This window comes from Ctenopharyngodon idella, chromosome 23 (genome assembly GCF_019924925.1).
Source record: "Ctenopharyngodon idella isolate HZGC_01 chromosome 23, HZGC01, whole genome shotgun sequence".
In the NCBI taxonomy this organism is placed as follows: Eukaryota; Metazoa; Chordata; class Actinopteri; order Cypriniformes; family Xenocyprididae; genus Ctenopharyngodon; species Ctenopharyngodon idella.
In genome coordinates, this window is record NC_067242.1 from 9831876 (window position 1) to 9848673 (window position 16798).

The 16798-nt window shown below is 36.3% G+C and overlaps 1 long non-coding RNA gene across 3 annotated transcripts in view; it reads left to right on the forward strand.

The window, feature by feature from the left end:
• LOC127505935 (uncharacterized) overlaps positions 1-16798 on the forward strand; it is a 70263-nt gene that overhangs the window by 39836 nt on the left and 13629 nt on the right. For 2 of the 3 annotated variants that reach the window (XR_007927848.1, XR_007927850.1), the window contains exons 1-4: positions 5139-5513; positions 5761-5839; positions 10972-11268; positions 12888-13868. This is a non-coding gene — a long non-coding RNA (uncharacterized LOC127505935). Of the gene's footprint in view, positions 1-5138; positions 5514-5760; positions 5840-10971; positions 11269-12887; positions 13869-16798 lie in introns of those variants that run through there. The other variant, XR_007927849.1, reaches the window with a different exon arrangement.

The following is a 16798-nucleotide window of genomic DNA, read 5'->3' on the forward strand; positions in this document are numbered from 1 at the left end:
GGACTAGAGGGAGACTTGCGCTACATGGTTCTCGTGTGTAGAGCTGCAGTCTAATTGCATTTGGACAAGAATAAAGCAACTTCCTTAACACACTCTCAAGCAGATGGAAGCAGGATAGAGCGTACAGTAATTAACAAATCTAATGGAGGACAGTTTGCGAATAGCGTTCATTATGCTGCAATTTTCTGTTCCTTTTAAATAAAAGTGCCCAATATTCTCAAGCATTTGGATTTAATTGCAATTAATTAAATTCTCAGTGAATCCCGCACATTAGCTGGAAAATGATGTCAGTTCATAGTAATTCAGTGTTGTCTGTTTAATTCCACACAGAAGTTTTTTTTCTACAAGTCAGAAGTCAAATGGCTCTCAGCGAAAGTGCAATTCTTAGTATGCCTGTGTGGAATCTGTGCACTTTTTTTTTTTTTAGATTTTGTACTAAGATCATGGGGAAAATCTGCTGAAATTGGATGCATGATTAAATTAGCTAAATATGTATTACTTTGTGTGAGGAATTATGTTTCATGTGCAGTTTTTCACTGAATATCGACTTAAATTTCAGTCTGCTTTTCACACCAAGATATTATATGGTTTCAGAAGACTTATGAACAATCATATGGAAAACTTATGATGTTCATGAAGCGTTTGACTTTTTTTTTGAAGGTTGACAGCTGTTCACTGTGCTTTTATATGAACAAGAGCAGCATGAACATTCTTCAGAATGTCTCCTTTTGTGTTTCACAGAAAAAAAAAAGTCATATACACTACCAGTCAAAAGTTTTTAACTATTTTTAATGTTTTTGAACGAAGTCTTTTATGCTCATTAAGGCTGCATTTATTTCATAATAAATACAGAAAAAACAATAATATTGTGAAATATTATTACAATTTAAAATGATTTTTTTCTGTTTTAATATACTTTAAAATCTAATTTATTTCTGTGATGCAAAGCTGAATTGTCAGCATCATTACTCCAGTCTTCAGTGTCACATGATCCTTCAGAAATCATTCTAATATGCTGATTTATTATCAATGCTGGAAACAGTTGTGCTGCTTAATATTATTTTATAACCTGTGATACTTTTTCAGGATTCTTTGATGAATAAAAAGTTAAAAAATATCAGCATTTGTTTAAAATAGAAATCTTTTGTAACAATATACACTCTCCGTTCAAAAGTTTGGGGTCAGTAATTTTTTTTCATTCTTTTTTTTGAAAGAAATTAATACTTTTATTCAGCACGGATGTGTTAAATTGATAAAAAGTGATAGTAAAGATTTATATTGTTAGAAAAGATTTATATTTTGAATAAATGCTGTTCTTTTTAACCTTTTATTCATCAAAAAGTATCACAGGTTCCCAAAAAATATTAAGCAACACAACTGTTTTCAACATTGATAATAACTGAGTATCAAATCAGCATATTAGACTGATTTCTGAAGGATCATGTGACACTGAAGACTGGAGTAATGATGCTGAAAATTCAGCTTTGCATCACAGAAATAAATTATATTTTAAAGTATATTAAAATAGAAAACCATAATTTTAAATTGTAATAATATTTCACAATATTATTGTTTTTCTGTATTTATTATGAAATAAATGCAGCCTTAATGAGCATAAGAGACTTCGGTCAAAAACATTACAAATAGTAATGTTTCCAAACTTTTGACTGGTAGTGTAGGTTTGGAACAATGAATTCAATTTAAAGTCTGAAATTTAAAGTTTGAATTTGGACTTTTTGAATCCTCAGCTGGCATTATGGGATAGCAAAGTCCATGCGTTAAAATCTCAGTGGATGCAGTTGGTCACCAAGGTATTGTTCACTTATTACTTTTATGTATGAATGTTTAGTATTTGTTCATTCTACTCATATGGCATGCTGCTGTTTGCTTACTGTGTAGCAAGGAAGTATGCATGTTCATTGTTTTGATTAATATTAAAGTTGCATTTAAATCCTCAACCACTTTTTGCTTTGAGCTCAGTGTTAAAACACTGGTAGAACTACATATGACTAACCGGGCTATTTCATGTGCTGCTCCTGATTCACATTTGGCTATATTATGAAAAGCAAGATCCATATTCATTAGGAGGAATAATAAAAAAGTGGAATAATGTGGCTCATTCGGACTGAACGCTCGGGGCATTTATTATGTACTGTTTGTACTCCTCTCAGCAGGGCTTCTGCCTACAATAATGGACTTCTAACCTGCCCATAGGGAAATATTTGTATTCCACTATCAGTATATGAAAATATGAAGTAAAAGTAAATCAAACTATTTTCAAAGTAAAATAAAAGCACTGTAGGGAGTCTCGAGTTCTGCGCTTTCATTCAAATCTCCAGTTTAACCACATTCGCTCCATTGCATCCTCTGCAGGGACACTAAATGTGACGTCCGTCCAATAGCTTTTTGAAAACATGCCGGACCACCAGCATGCTGAATTCATTTACAACTACTTTAAAACCTGCGGCTCTTCGGTATCTTCAGTATAACACAATGAGTTGGGTTGAGTTGTTTTTCCTGAAGTCATCTGAGTCTCAGCAGGGAAAGGAAGCACACAGACTGTGGAAGGACGTGCTGTATTTCCTTTCATATAAAAGCCATTGACTCATGCACGTAGACAAACCATTAACAGTCGTTCAATATTATTCACGTTTACTTTGACATAAAGCCTGTATGTGGGAAGCTGATTATATGTAATATAATGGTCGAGTCATAAGAGGATCATATAGATTACTAAGGTTTATATACATATGTAGCAATGATCAATTTACATACAGTGTATGTATATATATATATATATATATATATATATATATATATATATATATATATATATATATATATATATATATATATAATGTATTATAGACTAAGCAGGATAAAAAATACACAACTTTGTCATGACCTTCAACTTCCCATCATCCATTGCTCCTTTCTCCTTTAGTCCTGATTCATTTAAAATCTTTATCAACTGCAAGGCTTGAAGCTTGCAGCCTTCACACGCTCTATAAAGCCATCAACTCTCAAATCTCAACTCAATCTGGCTTTGACATCTACGTTCATTCACTGTGAAGATGATGTCTCCGTGTCCCAGCTCGGCTAAACTGTGACACGGAGATCAGAAATAACAGACAATTTCTAACATGGAGCATGCAAGATGTGATGTGCACTCATGCAGCTAATAGCAAATTATGACTGTTTAGATTAAAATCTAAATTACCTTACTAATGACCTTTGCTTAAAGTCACTATGAAGCCAAAATTCATAATCTTTAATCAAAATAACTTCCCCTCCCTCTTGCAGCGACATCTCTTCTCTTCTCTGATGATGTTTACTGGCGCAAGGGCAGGTTCACGCTGTCACTCACATGAGATTGACCAATAGCAAACCACAACCATCAAATCAATTTCCCATGGGCAAAATCAAGCCCCGTCCTACATTATTTCTTGTTCGAGAAGCCGTTTCACTCAGATATAGGGAAATATATAGTCACAATAGGGAAAAAAAGACTTTCACAATTCTGTTTCATGCCTATTTTTACGTCATGAAGAAATGATAGAATAAATTTGTTGAGTAAAGTGTCGCACCATGGAAAATAGGATTTTCCTCACTCTTTGTAAGGGAGTGATGCAGAAATTAATGCTTAGAATGCAAAAGAAAATTTTGCCAGTAATTAGATTATTATAAATACTTATTATGGAAGCTTGTTTCCGTCATAAAAAAATAAAATAAAAACATAATTTGCGACTTTTTATCTCACAATTCTGACTTTTTTTCTTGCAATTGTGAGTTTATATCTCAAAATTCTGACTTTCACAGAATTGCAAGATACAAACTCACAATTGTGAATTGTGAAGTCAGAATTGTGAGTTATAAAGTCAGAATTGTGTTATGAAGTCAGAATTGTGTTATAAAGTCAGAATTGTGAGTTATAAAGTCAGAATTGCGAGTTATAAAGTCAGAATTGTGAGTTATAAAGTCAGAATTGCGAGTTATAAAGTCAGAATTGTGAGTTATAAAGTCAGAATTGAGAGATAAAGTTGCAATTACATTTTTTTTTATTTCACGGCATCTTATAAAGTCAGAATTGCGAGATATAAACTTACAATTCTGAATTTTTTTTCTCAGAATTGCAAGTTTATATCTCGCAATTCTGACTTCAACGATATCGACTTTATAACATGCAATTGCGAGTTATAAAGTCAGAATTGTGAGATATAAACTTGCAATTCTGAAAAAAAAGGTCAGTCTTTTTTCCCTCACAATTAGACATTATAAATATAGTAGTTTATATCTCACAATTCTGACTTTGTAACTCGCAATTCTGACTTTATAAGATGTAATTGCGAGTTTATATATCGCAATTCTGAGAAAAAAAGTCAGAATTGTGAAATATAAAGTCAGAATTGCGTGATAAAAATTCGCAATTGCGAGAAAAGTCAGAATTGCGACTATATCTCGCAATTCTGACTTTATAACTCACAATTGTGTTTAACTCTCGCAATTCTGAAGAAAAAAATAATAAAGACAGCCTGTATATTATAGAACAAAACTAGATTTTTACATTTTCTGAAAATTGTTTCTATGTGGTTACTAGAGTGTTCCAGGTGGTAATGGCCCAAATTGGCAAGTCTTGAATCCATCCTTCAAGTCTACGAGATTTGTTTTGCTCCACCAAGTGAAAATAAGTATAAGTCTTCATAACAAAATCATCAGGCTCCTCAAAAGCTGCACAATTTGATGTATCATTCATGTCCGTATCACAAATGATGCAGTTGAATAAACTAAAGGTTCAATAGTGCAATAGTAATGACTGCCTTAGCAGACACCACAGAACAATTAACTGAATGAAATATTCTGTTTTCTGCATTGAAATCAGAGGAGAAACTGAAATGACAGAGATTATATGCCATCTGAACCTGGTCCAAATGAAGAAAAGCAAAGCTAAGGATCTTCTAGTTTAAACATCAGAGATGTTAGCGGAGAGCCGCTTTGATGCCTTCAGCTCTGAGAATTGGAGTCTCAGCCGACCGTAGCAAAGTAGCGAAAATAACTGAAATAGTTGAGCAAGAGATCCTTTTCAATTTGCTATAACTTTGTTTTGCTAGTTGAAAACCTATGACACAGCTGGAGTTTGATCCACGGATTGATTTGATTTTCACTCGTCAAAACTTTGAGATCAGATTGGCTTTCAACGTTTGACTTGTCTTCTCCTTAAAAACATCAAGTCTGGAAATCAAGAACTTCTTTATTCATGAGCAGAAGATTGGATATGTGCAGGAAGGGAAGGAACCAATTTGTTTCAAGTGCTCTTACAACCCGTGGAGGTTATTAGATGTATCTGCTTCAGAGTTATATTTAGAGCTTCTGCATGCGTCCTCATCCTTTCAAAAGGCGGCATTGTTTCCTAGCGTCGCGTGGTGAGATTATAATATGATTTTGACAGCAGAGAAATAGTTTGACAGCTGGCTGAAAGGATGTGTCTTGTGTTCTCGACGCCTGTCAGATGGAAGGTAAACAAGCCACTATTAAAGAGGTCATGTTTATGCATGCATGTTTCACGATATATGTGTAGTCTGCCGTGATGCCAGTGCATCTAGACGTCAATGTTTCTTTCTTTACCTTGTGGTTTGATGGATTTTATGTTTGATTTAAACAGTAGCATGTGAATAATATACTTGGTACAAAATGTAACTTTGAATTGCGGTCATTTTACCTCCATTTTTCTTTGCACACTCACAAACATCTTTCTTAAAACAGGAACTCCTGGTCTGACCCAGTCTCCAGGACAGGAAAAAGCAGACGGTATGTCACGAACGGCCTCAGTTGCCTTAGACAGGTAAGATGAGTCAGTCGAGCTCCTAAAGCGATGCTCCAGCCTTTTGTTTAACATTAATGACATTTAAATTGCAAGTGACTGAATTTTACAGTTTTTAGTGTCACAGAAATCATTCTAATTTGCTGATTTGAGTCTCAAGAAACATTCTTATCAATGTTGACAACAGCTGCTTAGTATTTTTGTGGAATCCATGATACAATTTTTCAGGATTAGTGTTAGAGTTAGTGTTTTTTAACATTAAAAATGCAGACAGCAGCAGGTATATTGAGCTGCTGTCACTTTAAGGCAAAATGTACGGATCATTTAAGACATAACTGACTATGTTTACTTGGATACTCACCGAGACGGACATTTTTGACTTAATTTTGTGTGAATTTGTCCATTCAAGCACAAGAAAATGTGTAAGAGAGCTCAATTTAGTATTCGCACACTGTCTTCGGATGTTTAAACTTCCCAAACAGTGTGCGAGTAATGAATTGAGTTCCCTTCAGCATCTTCTTGCGCTTGAATATTTAAATTGGCTTAAATTTTAGTGACTGTCAACTGTCCCGAGCATCATTCATGTTTGTTTATGTTCACATTCTCACAACATTATATTGTTAGAATTCATAAAATTGTTACCGGCGATTAGCTACTCGCCAACTCCAATTTTTACTCTTGTTTGCCGCTTGACAAGTGTTCATTTTATGCCCTGATTTCACCTTTTAAGCAGCAACACTAAAATCTCTTTGAGTCTAACTTTGAGTTTGGAGTTTATCTTCTAAACTAAAACTTTAGGTATTTGTTCAGCATTTACGCAGGTAGATAAATGTGTAATATCCAGCAAAAAACTACACAGAACTGATAACGAGATTAAATTCAAATTAAATGTGCGCTGACAACTAAGTCAAAATTAAGAAATGTAGTGCACTGCTTTGAATGGAGGATTGTCTGATTAGGAATAATTATTTGAACATCAAATGCCACCTTCAAAGAGACCTAAATGGGGGGAAAAAAGGGAGAAACTTTCATATTTATCTGCTCTTTGAAGCTAACGATAAAGGTTTTTGCATTTAATCCCTCATTTTTTTTCCCCTGGCTGTCTGCTCAGGTGCAGAATGAAAGAGAATGGGTGATTTTGTGCTGCTACTCTTCAAATGTTGGGTCTTTCTTTTGCTGACAAAAAGTGAAACCAATTAAAATCAACTCATTCTGCTGTTGCCCACAACAGAGTCCATGATGTACTCAAACTTCAGCCAGTGAGGAATTAAATTGTGCACATTTGTTTCAATGGCACAATTAAAAATGCGCATGTCGCAGTGTGACTGCAAGATACAAAACATCATGAAAGTATTTGTGCTGTGATGTGGAGTTCTTTTAAGTAACCAAAAAAAAAAAAAAAATTCTTGTCACCTACAAGAGATGCAACAGAATTCTTGATGTCTTCTGAGCTATGCAAACATCCTCCTGTGAATGCCAGCTAATGATGGAGAACAGCAGTAAAGTGAGTGGATAAAACACTTCTTGAATATATGCAGTTACAGTTGATCTGATATTGTGGCATTTTGAGTTTCAGTAGCAATAGATTTGTATTATTTGGCACTCACAAACACAACATGTGATTCATGGTTAAAAAGCAACTGCAAAGAGCAAAGCAAATCTAGATGAGTTTGAACTTGTTTACCTGCTTCAGTTTACCTTTTTCTAAGCTCTGTCCCTTTTTGGTTATTATTGCTCTTGCAGACAGAACGTCCAACAGGTTAATTGGTATTGAAATTTGACTTTGTAAAGCACTTATGCCTTTTTTTTTTTAAAAGTAATTGTTAAATTAAGCATTAATATGATAGATATAATAATAACAAATATAGCTGCAAGCACCAGTTAAGGGGCCAAGCACAACAGAAGCAAACAAGGAAGCTACCAGCAGACCAACAATGTCATAATGGACTATGATAGCAACTGAGACAAAGACACTGCATGTTAATTTTGAAGTCAGTCAGACCAACGGTACTGCATTTAGTGCCAATTTCAAGTTTTGTTCAATTATAGCGCCACCAAGTGCTGGTCCAAAACTTTTCAGACTCCTTCAGGGCATCGTGCCGATGACCCATACCAAGTTTCGTAATGATACGTTCATGCGTTTGTAAAATACAGCATATTACTACAAAATTCAAAATGGCCGACGCCCAAAATGGCTGATATGGGAAAATTGCATATCATTCAACTCAAACTAACGAGACCACTTTTATGATTTTTGGACAAAACGTTCAGAAGTTATAAGCAAAAATAGCAATTTTCGTATCTCCGGACCAGTAGGTGGTGCTGCGCTGAAACGCAGCATGTAAAACCTTAGGTCATGCTTGTGATGACATGCACCAAATTTGGTCTGAATACAATAAATCTTAGAGATCGAGCCTTAGAGCCAAATTTCATAACTTTCCCGCAAGCAGTTCTATGGGCTGCCATAGACTTCCAGAGCAGAAGAAGAAGAAAGCCAACGGATACAATAGGTGCCAACGCACCTTCGGTGCTTGGCCCCTAATAATAACAACTTAAATTTGGTCTAACACAAAAAAACTGTTGTAAATATAGCAAATAAGTGACATGAACCACTTTTATGGTATTTTTTATGCTTTTTGAGGTTGTATGGAAAAGATCTATGTGAAGATTCTTGTGTTCCATGTACAAAATAACACCATAACAGATAGAACAACATGAAGATGAGTAAATAATGACAAAATGTACATCTTTTCCATGTTCCAGACACATAACAGCTTTAAATTACCGGCAGTGTTGTTCAAAGCAGCTATGGTGGCACATCTTCACATTGCAATGATATATATAAAATAATCAACACCTTGTGTTTATAGAAGCCTGCAAAAAAGATCATTTATTAGTCTATATTAAGCTTCCCTCTCTTGTGGCATATGAATATGAAATTCAATTCACACAGATGCCACCGAACTGGTATGAATAATAAAAACAGTTAATCTTTTCTTTAATTAAATGTCTCTCTCAAGCCTCATTGCAGTATGGGAAAAGACCCACTGGTGTATAAAACAAACCTAATTAATTCAGATTCTTTCTCAACGGCAAGTTTGTTTACTTGCGCAGTGTCTATCATTTTGAGTGAATGAGTGTCTTCAGGTCACAAAAAAAGAAAAACAAAATGAAATTTGGGGCAGTGAACAAGGAGACATTTCTGTGTAAAAGTTCATTGTGTGTTGTTCAGGAAAGAAATGAAATGTATTTTTCCCTTCATTCCTGTGCTCATCGTATGTTTCATGAAAGAGATGTTTAATTAAATCATGTTTTAATAGATAGATGTTCCTAACTGGTCTCTCTGAAATACGTGCAAGCGTTCAACATTCTGCTGCTGTGTAAATTGGTTTAGAAGAACAAGGAGAATAATATTGTGCAAACTTGTAGCTGTCTGCTCAGTAAAGCCGGTCTTAAGGACCAAGCGCTATATGCTTTCTTTGAATCCCACTGGGAATTGCCGAGCGAACACGCTTGACAATGCAGCTGAAACAATTAATTAGTGAAAATCCTGTGCTGCATGTGTCATGCTTTGCAGAATTAATTAATATGTATGCTTTCAATACGCTCCCAGTCTCCACGGGCTTGTACAGTGTTTCTCAGGTCACCTGCTAGACTGCAATAAAACCTGCAAGATAAAAATCACCAACATCCAAATTATAATTTGCTTTTTTTCCTTTCCAGTATCAGAAATGGTCCAAGATCCCCCCTGAGATGACAGCTTAATTTTTCAATGTAGCCTGATTACCATCTCCTCCACTCACGGCGTGTTACACTAAATGAACTGAGACTGCAATTAAAAAAATCTGTTTAAATTTTCTTCACTAATGATCGTATGCTAGTTAAGCCACTCATTGTATCTGACTGGGCTGATATTTATCAACACGTAGCATTAATATCAACTAAAATAGCCCCCCAAATAATAATTTAGCTACTTATTTACTTATCCTGACGATACTCATGTTGTTTGACATATGTGGAATACAAAATTTGTGCAAATTGTACATGGTGCTTGATTAAATGAATATGCACTATGTTTGACTTCAGTAAACCAACTGGGGTCTCATCACCAATTGTGCTGTGAGTTTTGAATATGCACAAGCACAAATGAGATTTGAGAGCTGCAGTGGATGTTATAGATTTATGTGCATAATGTTCCTGACTTTAGAAGACTTGGAATACAGTCATATGGACCATTTTTATGGTGCGTTCATCTTTATGAGCTTGTTTGTCATTTTAAAGCTTGACAGCCTGGTTACTATGTTTTTGTCACAAAATAGCAGCATAAACATTGTTCAAACCATCTACTTTTGTGCTCCACAGAAGAAATAAAGTCATACAGCTTTGGAACGACATGAGGGCGAGTAAATGATGATTTTTCTTTTTTTTTTTTTGAGAGCTATTCCTTTAAAGTGCTACTATTATGCTATTTTAAAGGGTTCACCCAAAAAAGAAAATTATGTCATTTATTACTCACCCTCATATCGTTCCACACCCGTAAGACCTTCGCTCATCTTCAGAACACAAATTAAGTTATTTTTGATAAAATCCAATGGCTCTGTGAGGCCTGCAGATATGCTAGATCAAGATAATTTCCTTTTTCAATGCCCAGAAAGCTACCTAAGACATTTTTAAAACAGTTCATTTGGTTCAACCTTAATATTATAAAGCGAGGACAATACTTTTTGTGCGCCAAAAACCCCCAAAACAAAATAGCGACTTTATTCAACAATATCTAGTGATGGGCGATTTCAAAACACTGCTTCATGAAGCTTCAAAGCTTTACAAATCTTTTGTTTTGAATCAGTGGTTTGGAGCGCGTATCAAACTGATTTTGGTGCTCCGAACCATTGATTCGAAACAAAAGATTCGTAAAGCTTCGAAGCTTCATTACCGGATCAATTAGAGCCCGAGTCATCATCCTTTGGAAGGGTGAACATGATATCACCAAGTACAACATGTACCTGGATCAACATCTTTAATGATCCTAAAACAACATTCCAATCATCCCTCAGATTTGGGGGAAAAGTTTACAGTTTATGTCAAGTTTAGGCTTACAACTATGGTTAGGTGCTTCTACATTAGTATTATTCACCATTTTCCTCTGATTTTAGGGATAAGATATGGGCCGGGTTAGGACTACATTTTCGGGCAGGAATGTTGTCCCAGGATCAACAAAATATGGCAAAATCACGGTGACCGGAAGGGCACGCAAAGTGGATTTGCTTTCACAGCTCAGAAAACAGCGTCTTCTCAACATGTCGGCAACATGAACCAAACACTTCCAGGCCTCAGCTACAACTACAGTGTTTGAGGGCGGGTCAAAGAGGGCGGGTCGTTGTTCGTGTACAGCCAATCAAGACCATAGACTGGAAGTAAGACTGGAACGAACTACTGACGACTTGTTTTAGGTATTTCAGAATCAGTTCTTTCTTTTGGGAGACAATAACTCCATTTATCAGGCACTTTGATCTTTGAAACTTTACCGAAACAGCTATATTACATGCTACATGAAAGGTAATGTCCGAAAAAGCATCATAGGGGCACTTTAAGACTTCATTACATAACATCTGTTATAATTAGTCAAACTGTTTGCATGTCAAATGCTTTCTTAACGGACTGAAAGAAATAAAATTTGCAGTTTTGTTTCAGTAATTAGTATTGTGCTTATTTCCTTTTACAGAGCAAAGATGATCTTGATTTTTAGGATATGTCCCCTTTAAGGTAACAACAGCTGCTGAGTGTGTAGATGAGATTTGTTTGCATCTAAACTCCATATGGGGGGATTGTCCTAAACAGGCATTTTCATTCTGTCTTCCTTCTAAAATATTTCAATCATTATTGGTGTCAATTAGCAGTGGATCAGTCAGAGGACCATGATCCTATCTGACATGCTAATTTGAGAGCTGGAAAACTGCCAGTTGCCACTAAGTAGGTCACGACTGCAGTTTCAGTGCAGCGGTGTGGCAGGTCAGTGAATGAACGGCCACCTGCTTTTCAGAGTTTAACCCTGTCTCTGAAAAAACATCCATGACAGGATGCAAGATTGGAGACTCTGAATGCAGTGCATATATTGTTCTTAAAATGTCATTAAACGAACTCATGATTGCATGATGTGGGTGGTTTAGCATGAAAATAACTTCTTAAAAGGTAAACAGCTCTAGATGTCACCCAGTGGAATGTGCCAGCTCGTTTCATTCCAAGCAGGAAATGAAAATTATAAATAAAACATAATTATTCCTACAATAAGAATACATATACAGGGCCTAAAACTAACTATTTGCCACACCTGCCATTGACTGGTGACTTAAGAAAACTTACCGGGCATAAATATATATTAGGCAGCAGGTATATATTAGGCTGCTGTCACTTTAAGAGCGAATGCACGGATCCAATATACTGATACACGTTTTCTTTCTCAACTGTTTATGTTCACTTAAGACATGACTGACTATGTTTACAAGGATACTCGCCAATATGGGCATTTTCAAGCACAAGAAGACATGAAAGAGAGTTCAATTCAGTATTCGCACGCTGTCTGAGATGCGTATTTCTGGGCGTGCGCTTCGGTTTGCGCACAGAAAACCCATACAGCGAGTAACGAATTGAGTTCCCCTTCGCGGCGTCTTCGCCTTGAAAATTTCAGTTGGCAAGGCTTAAACTTTCATGATGACGCAGCACTGGCCCATCAACTGTCCCGAGCGTTGTTCACATTTGTTCACGTTCATGTTCTCACAACATTGCATTGCTAGAATTTATAAAAATATTACCGGCCAACTGGCGATTGACACCGTTCCATATACTTAACAACGCCAATTTTTATGAAAATGAAAGCTCTAGCAATAGACTAACATGTCTTGCTCTCATATAAATAAGAATACGTTGGTTGTGTTTTATCTTGGCGAGGACTAAATAACCCGAGGACTAAATAACCCAAGGCTGAGTGAGTTTCAAGACCGCCAACCTCAAAATTCCTAACCCTTTGAAATGCTTGAAAACCAAAATAATGAAATACATCTTTATCACACAGATCAGGACATACCCTCCACCCACCTGCATTTTCGAGGAAGAGACTCATGGGAAGGCTGAAACCTGATTTAAAGTAAATGACTGAAAAGCAGTGCCAGACGTCCTCCGTTTTCCACCACGAGCGAGCTTTGAGGATACGAGTGGCTCATTGCATCAATCAAGGGCAGCAATTTTTGTCAGATTTTCATTTTATGAATATATGAATATAATCATCTCCCTGAGAGTCTTTCTGACTTGTATAAACAGAACACTTTGTGGCCACAGTTGACTGACAGTAGCTATGAACCTTGTTTGATCAGTTAGTTCAGGATGAAGGCTCTTTAGTAATACTTAACATGTTTGAATACAGAAAAAAAGACTGAATGAAGGAAACATTGACAAAATTCACTTCATAGAATGTTACTATGGCAACCAAAAGCTCTCAACAATGACAGAATGCATAGAGAGAAGAGCACTTTAAACTGCAGAAGGGCACTTCTGATGTCACCGGGAAGTAATAAAGTGGTTACTGTAATGAACTCCAGAGGGAAGGTTGAACCGAGAGAATAAACCCATAAATACTTAATACCTTACATAGCATTTGCCATTTAACCAAATCTAGTCTTTTTAAAGTGTGTATCGAACGCGTTCTAAAGCTCAGCAAGGCTAAAAGCCCCTAAATGAGGATATTAAAACTTGGCGGAACAATATTGTGTAGCCACGCCCAATTAATCTCCACTTTGTTTCAGTTGGACCAATTTCATGCTCCTCTGATCAGACAAAACACTCGCAGACCTGCCACTTTACCAGCCGCTGAGAACCCCGACTAGGCATCGGTGATTAGTGAGGCTGCATTTCCAAGAGTGGATGTTTTGCTTCCTTCTGAACTGCGCTGTGCGCCATATGTTTGCGAGCAACTGGAGCAACGACGCTGACAGGAGGAGTCCAGGTTGTGAGGCCAGAGAAGATTCCAGAACACACAGCCACTATGCAAAGGATAAAGGTATTATAGCAAAAAGCAGTTATCAGAATGGAGAAAATGATTTGTAAGAACAGATACTGCTGATGCTTTAGATCAGGGGTGTCCAATCCTGCTCCTGGAGGGCCACTGTCCTGCACAGTTTAGCTCCAACCCTAATTAAACGCACCTGAACCAATTAATCAAGGTCTTACTATAGGCTAGAAACTTCCAGGCAGGTGTGCTAAGGCAAGTTGGAGCTAAACTCTGCAGGACAGTGGCCCCTTCAGGACTGAGTTTGGACACCCCTGCTTTAGATAGTGTTCAATTAGGGTAAACGTCAACACAGTTTAAAAGTTTCGATTTTCTTTAATTATAGCACCCCCTAGCATTGAAAATTGATGAAATTTGGCATGCATCATAAGAATGTGCTATTGTTCATGTGTACCAAATTTGAAGAGGTTTGGATTTTGCACTCACAAGATACAGGTTAATTAGTTATGGAACTAGTTATGAACTCAAAATTGCATGTTGTAAAGTCAGAATTGTGGGTTATTAACTTGCAATTCATTTAAGAATCCTTGTGCTAAATAATTTAATTGTTTTATTTCGTTTAGGACCTTTTTAAGATTTCTTTCAAAAGTGGGATATTTTTCTTGTGGCAGTGCAAATTCATATAATTCACATTTGATTTGGGGTGCTGAAGGTTTTAGAATTAAAAATAAAACAAATGATTCTTGCCCTTAAAGGGTTAGTTCACCCAAAAATGAAAATTCTGTCATTAATTACTCATGTCGTTCCACACCTGTAAGAGATATTTTTGATGAAATCCGATGGCTCACTGAGGCCTCCACTGACAGCAATATAATAATATAAAGACATATTTAAAACAGTTCATGTGACTACAGTGGTTCAACCTTTATGTTATGAAGCGACAAGAATACTTTTTGTGCGCCAAAAAAACAAAATAACGACTTTATTCAACAATATCTAATGATGGGCGATTTCAAAACACTGCTTCATGAAGCTTTACAAATCTTTTGTTTCGAATCAGTGGTTCGGAGCGTGTATCAAACTGCCAAAGTCACGTGATTTCAGTAAACGAGGCTTCGTTACATCATAAGTGTTTCGTAATGTTTTGAAATTTCAATGGTTCACTTGACTTTGGCAGTTTGATACACACTCCGGGAACAACTGATTCGAAACAAAAGATTCGTAAAGCTTTAAAGCTTCATGAAGCAGTGTTTTGAAATCACCCATCACTAGATATTGTTGAATAAAGTCATCTTTTTTTTTTTTTTTTTGGCGCACAAAAAGTATTCTCGTCGCTTCATAGCATTAATGTTGAACCACTGTAGTCACATGAACTGTTTTAAATATGTCTTTAGTAGCTTTCTGGGCATCTGAAAGTGTTAATTATCTTGCTGTCAATGAAGGCCTCACTGAGTCATCGGATTTGATCAAAAATATCTCTTATGGGTGTGGAACGACATGAGGGTGAGTAATTAATGACAGAATTTTCATTTTTAGGTGAACTAACCCTTTAAGGTTTTGGAGTGTAAACATGCTTTATCAATTCTTACCCAAATTTTAGTTGTGCTATAATTTCCATCACAATAAACTGTAATTTTGTCAAATTATGCAAAAAGTTTAAAAATTGTGTGTATTCAGGATACATTCAATTCTAGCTAATTAACCTGAGGAAGACAAAAGAGTTGGCCACTTTATTCTAAGAATGTTAAAAATGTCATTTTGATGCGTAGTGTAGAATTACATTGGTTGGTTTACACTATTATGCATTTTTAGTGCATATTAATGAAACTAGTATGAAAAGTGTTAGAAGAGTTTAAATCCACAGGGTTAAAAGCACCCATAGTTGAAGAAACACACATAAACAATAAGATACAAGAAGAATTAAATGAAGTGGCCTTGAAGGTATCAAGAAAACAAAGGTCATGAAGTATCCTTCCTGTCTCTAATGATGTCTTTGCGAATCGCTCTTTTCCGGACTGCCACAGTGAAGGGCTATTATAGGGACGTCTGAATGGGAACATTAGCTCACAGATACAGCAATTAGCTTGATGATGGTGGACATAAAAGCCTTAGAGCGGAAAACGGCTTCGCGACTCTCTGTTTTGGCAACCTGTCCTGCTTTTGTCATGTAGTTTCCATGGAAATGTTGTGATATCCATTCCACCATTTGTTTACCTCAAGTCCTTACATCCAATTATTTCACTCATCAGAATGTGACATTCCGAGTTATTTTGAGAAATGCCGCGTGTCAGTGGCTGACTTCAATTAATCCCGTGCTCAGGAGTTTTTCGCTCCGGTATTCTTTCGTCCTAATTAATTGGAAGCAGAATGAATTTGTACAATCACGGAATGGCACAGGGACAATAAATTGGCATTCCGGAAAGTACCTGAAGAGGGGGGTTGAAGCAATACCTGATGGGAAGGAGGAGGGGTTTCACTGCATGAGCAGCAGCAGGACAGGGAAAGAAAAGCGCTGATATAAGCTTTAGTTTACCTGCTTCAACAGCAGCAGCTCTAGTGTGAGATGTTTTAAGCTCTATAATCTATCTATCTATCTATCTACCTACCTATCTATCCACACACACACTATATATATATATATATGTATGTATGTATGTATGTGTATATATATATATATATATATATATATGTATGTATACAGTATATACACCCATTCAACACCAGTTAAACAGCGTCCTTTTGAATCCAATACCCAAAGTGGAGGTGTTCAACAGACAGGAAATCACACTATCAGTATGCATGTATATGGGGATACATTTTAATGTATCATAATCCTTAATCCTGTCAGGTAAAGAGCACAAATCCTTTTAAATATGACAATGATGATAAGAGCACAAAACATGTTTATAACAGAATCACACATGCTGGATTGTTGGGTTAAGGGAGCTCTGGGAACACAAGGCCACATTCGGGAAGCTCAT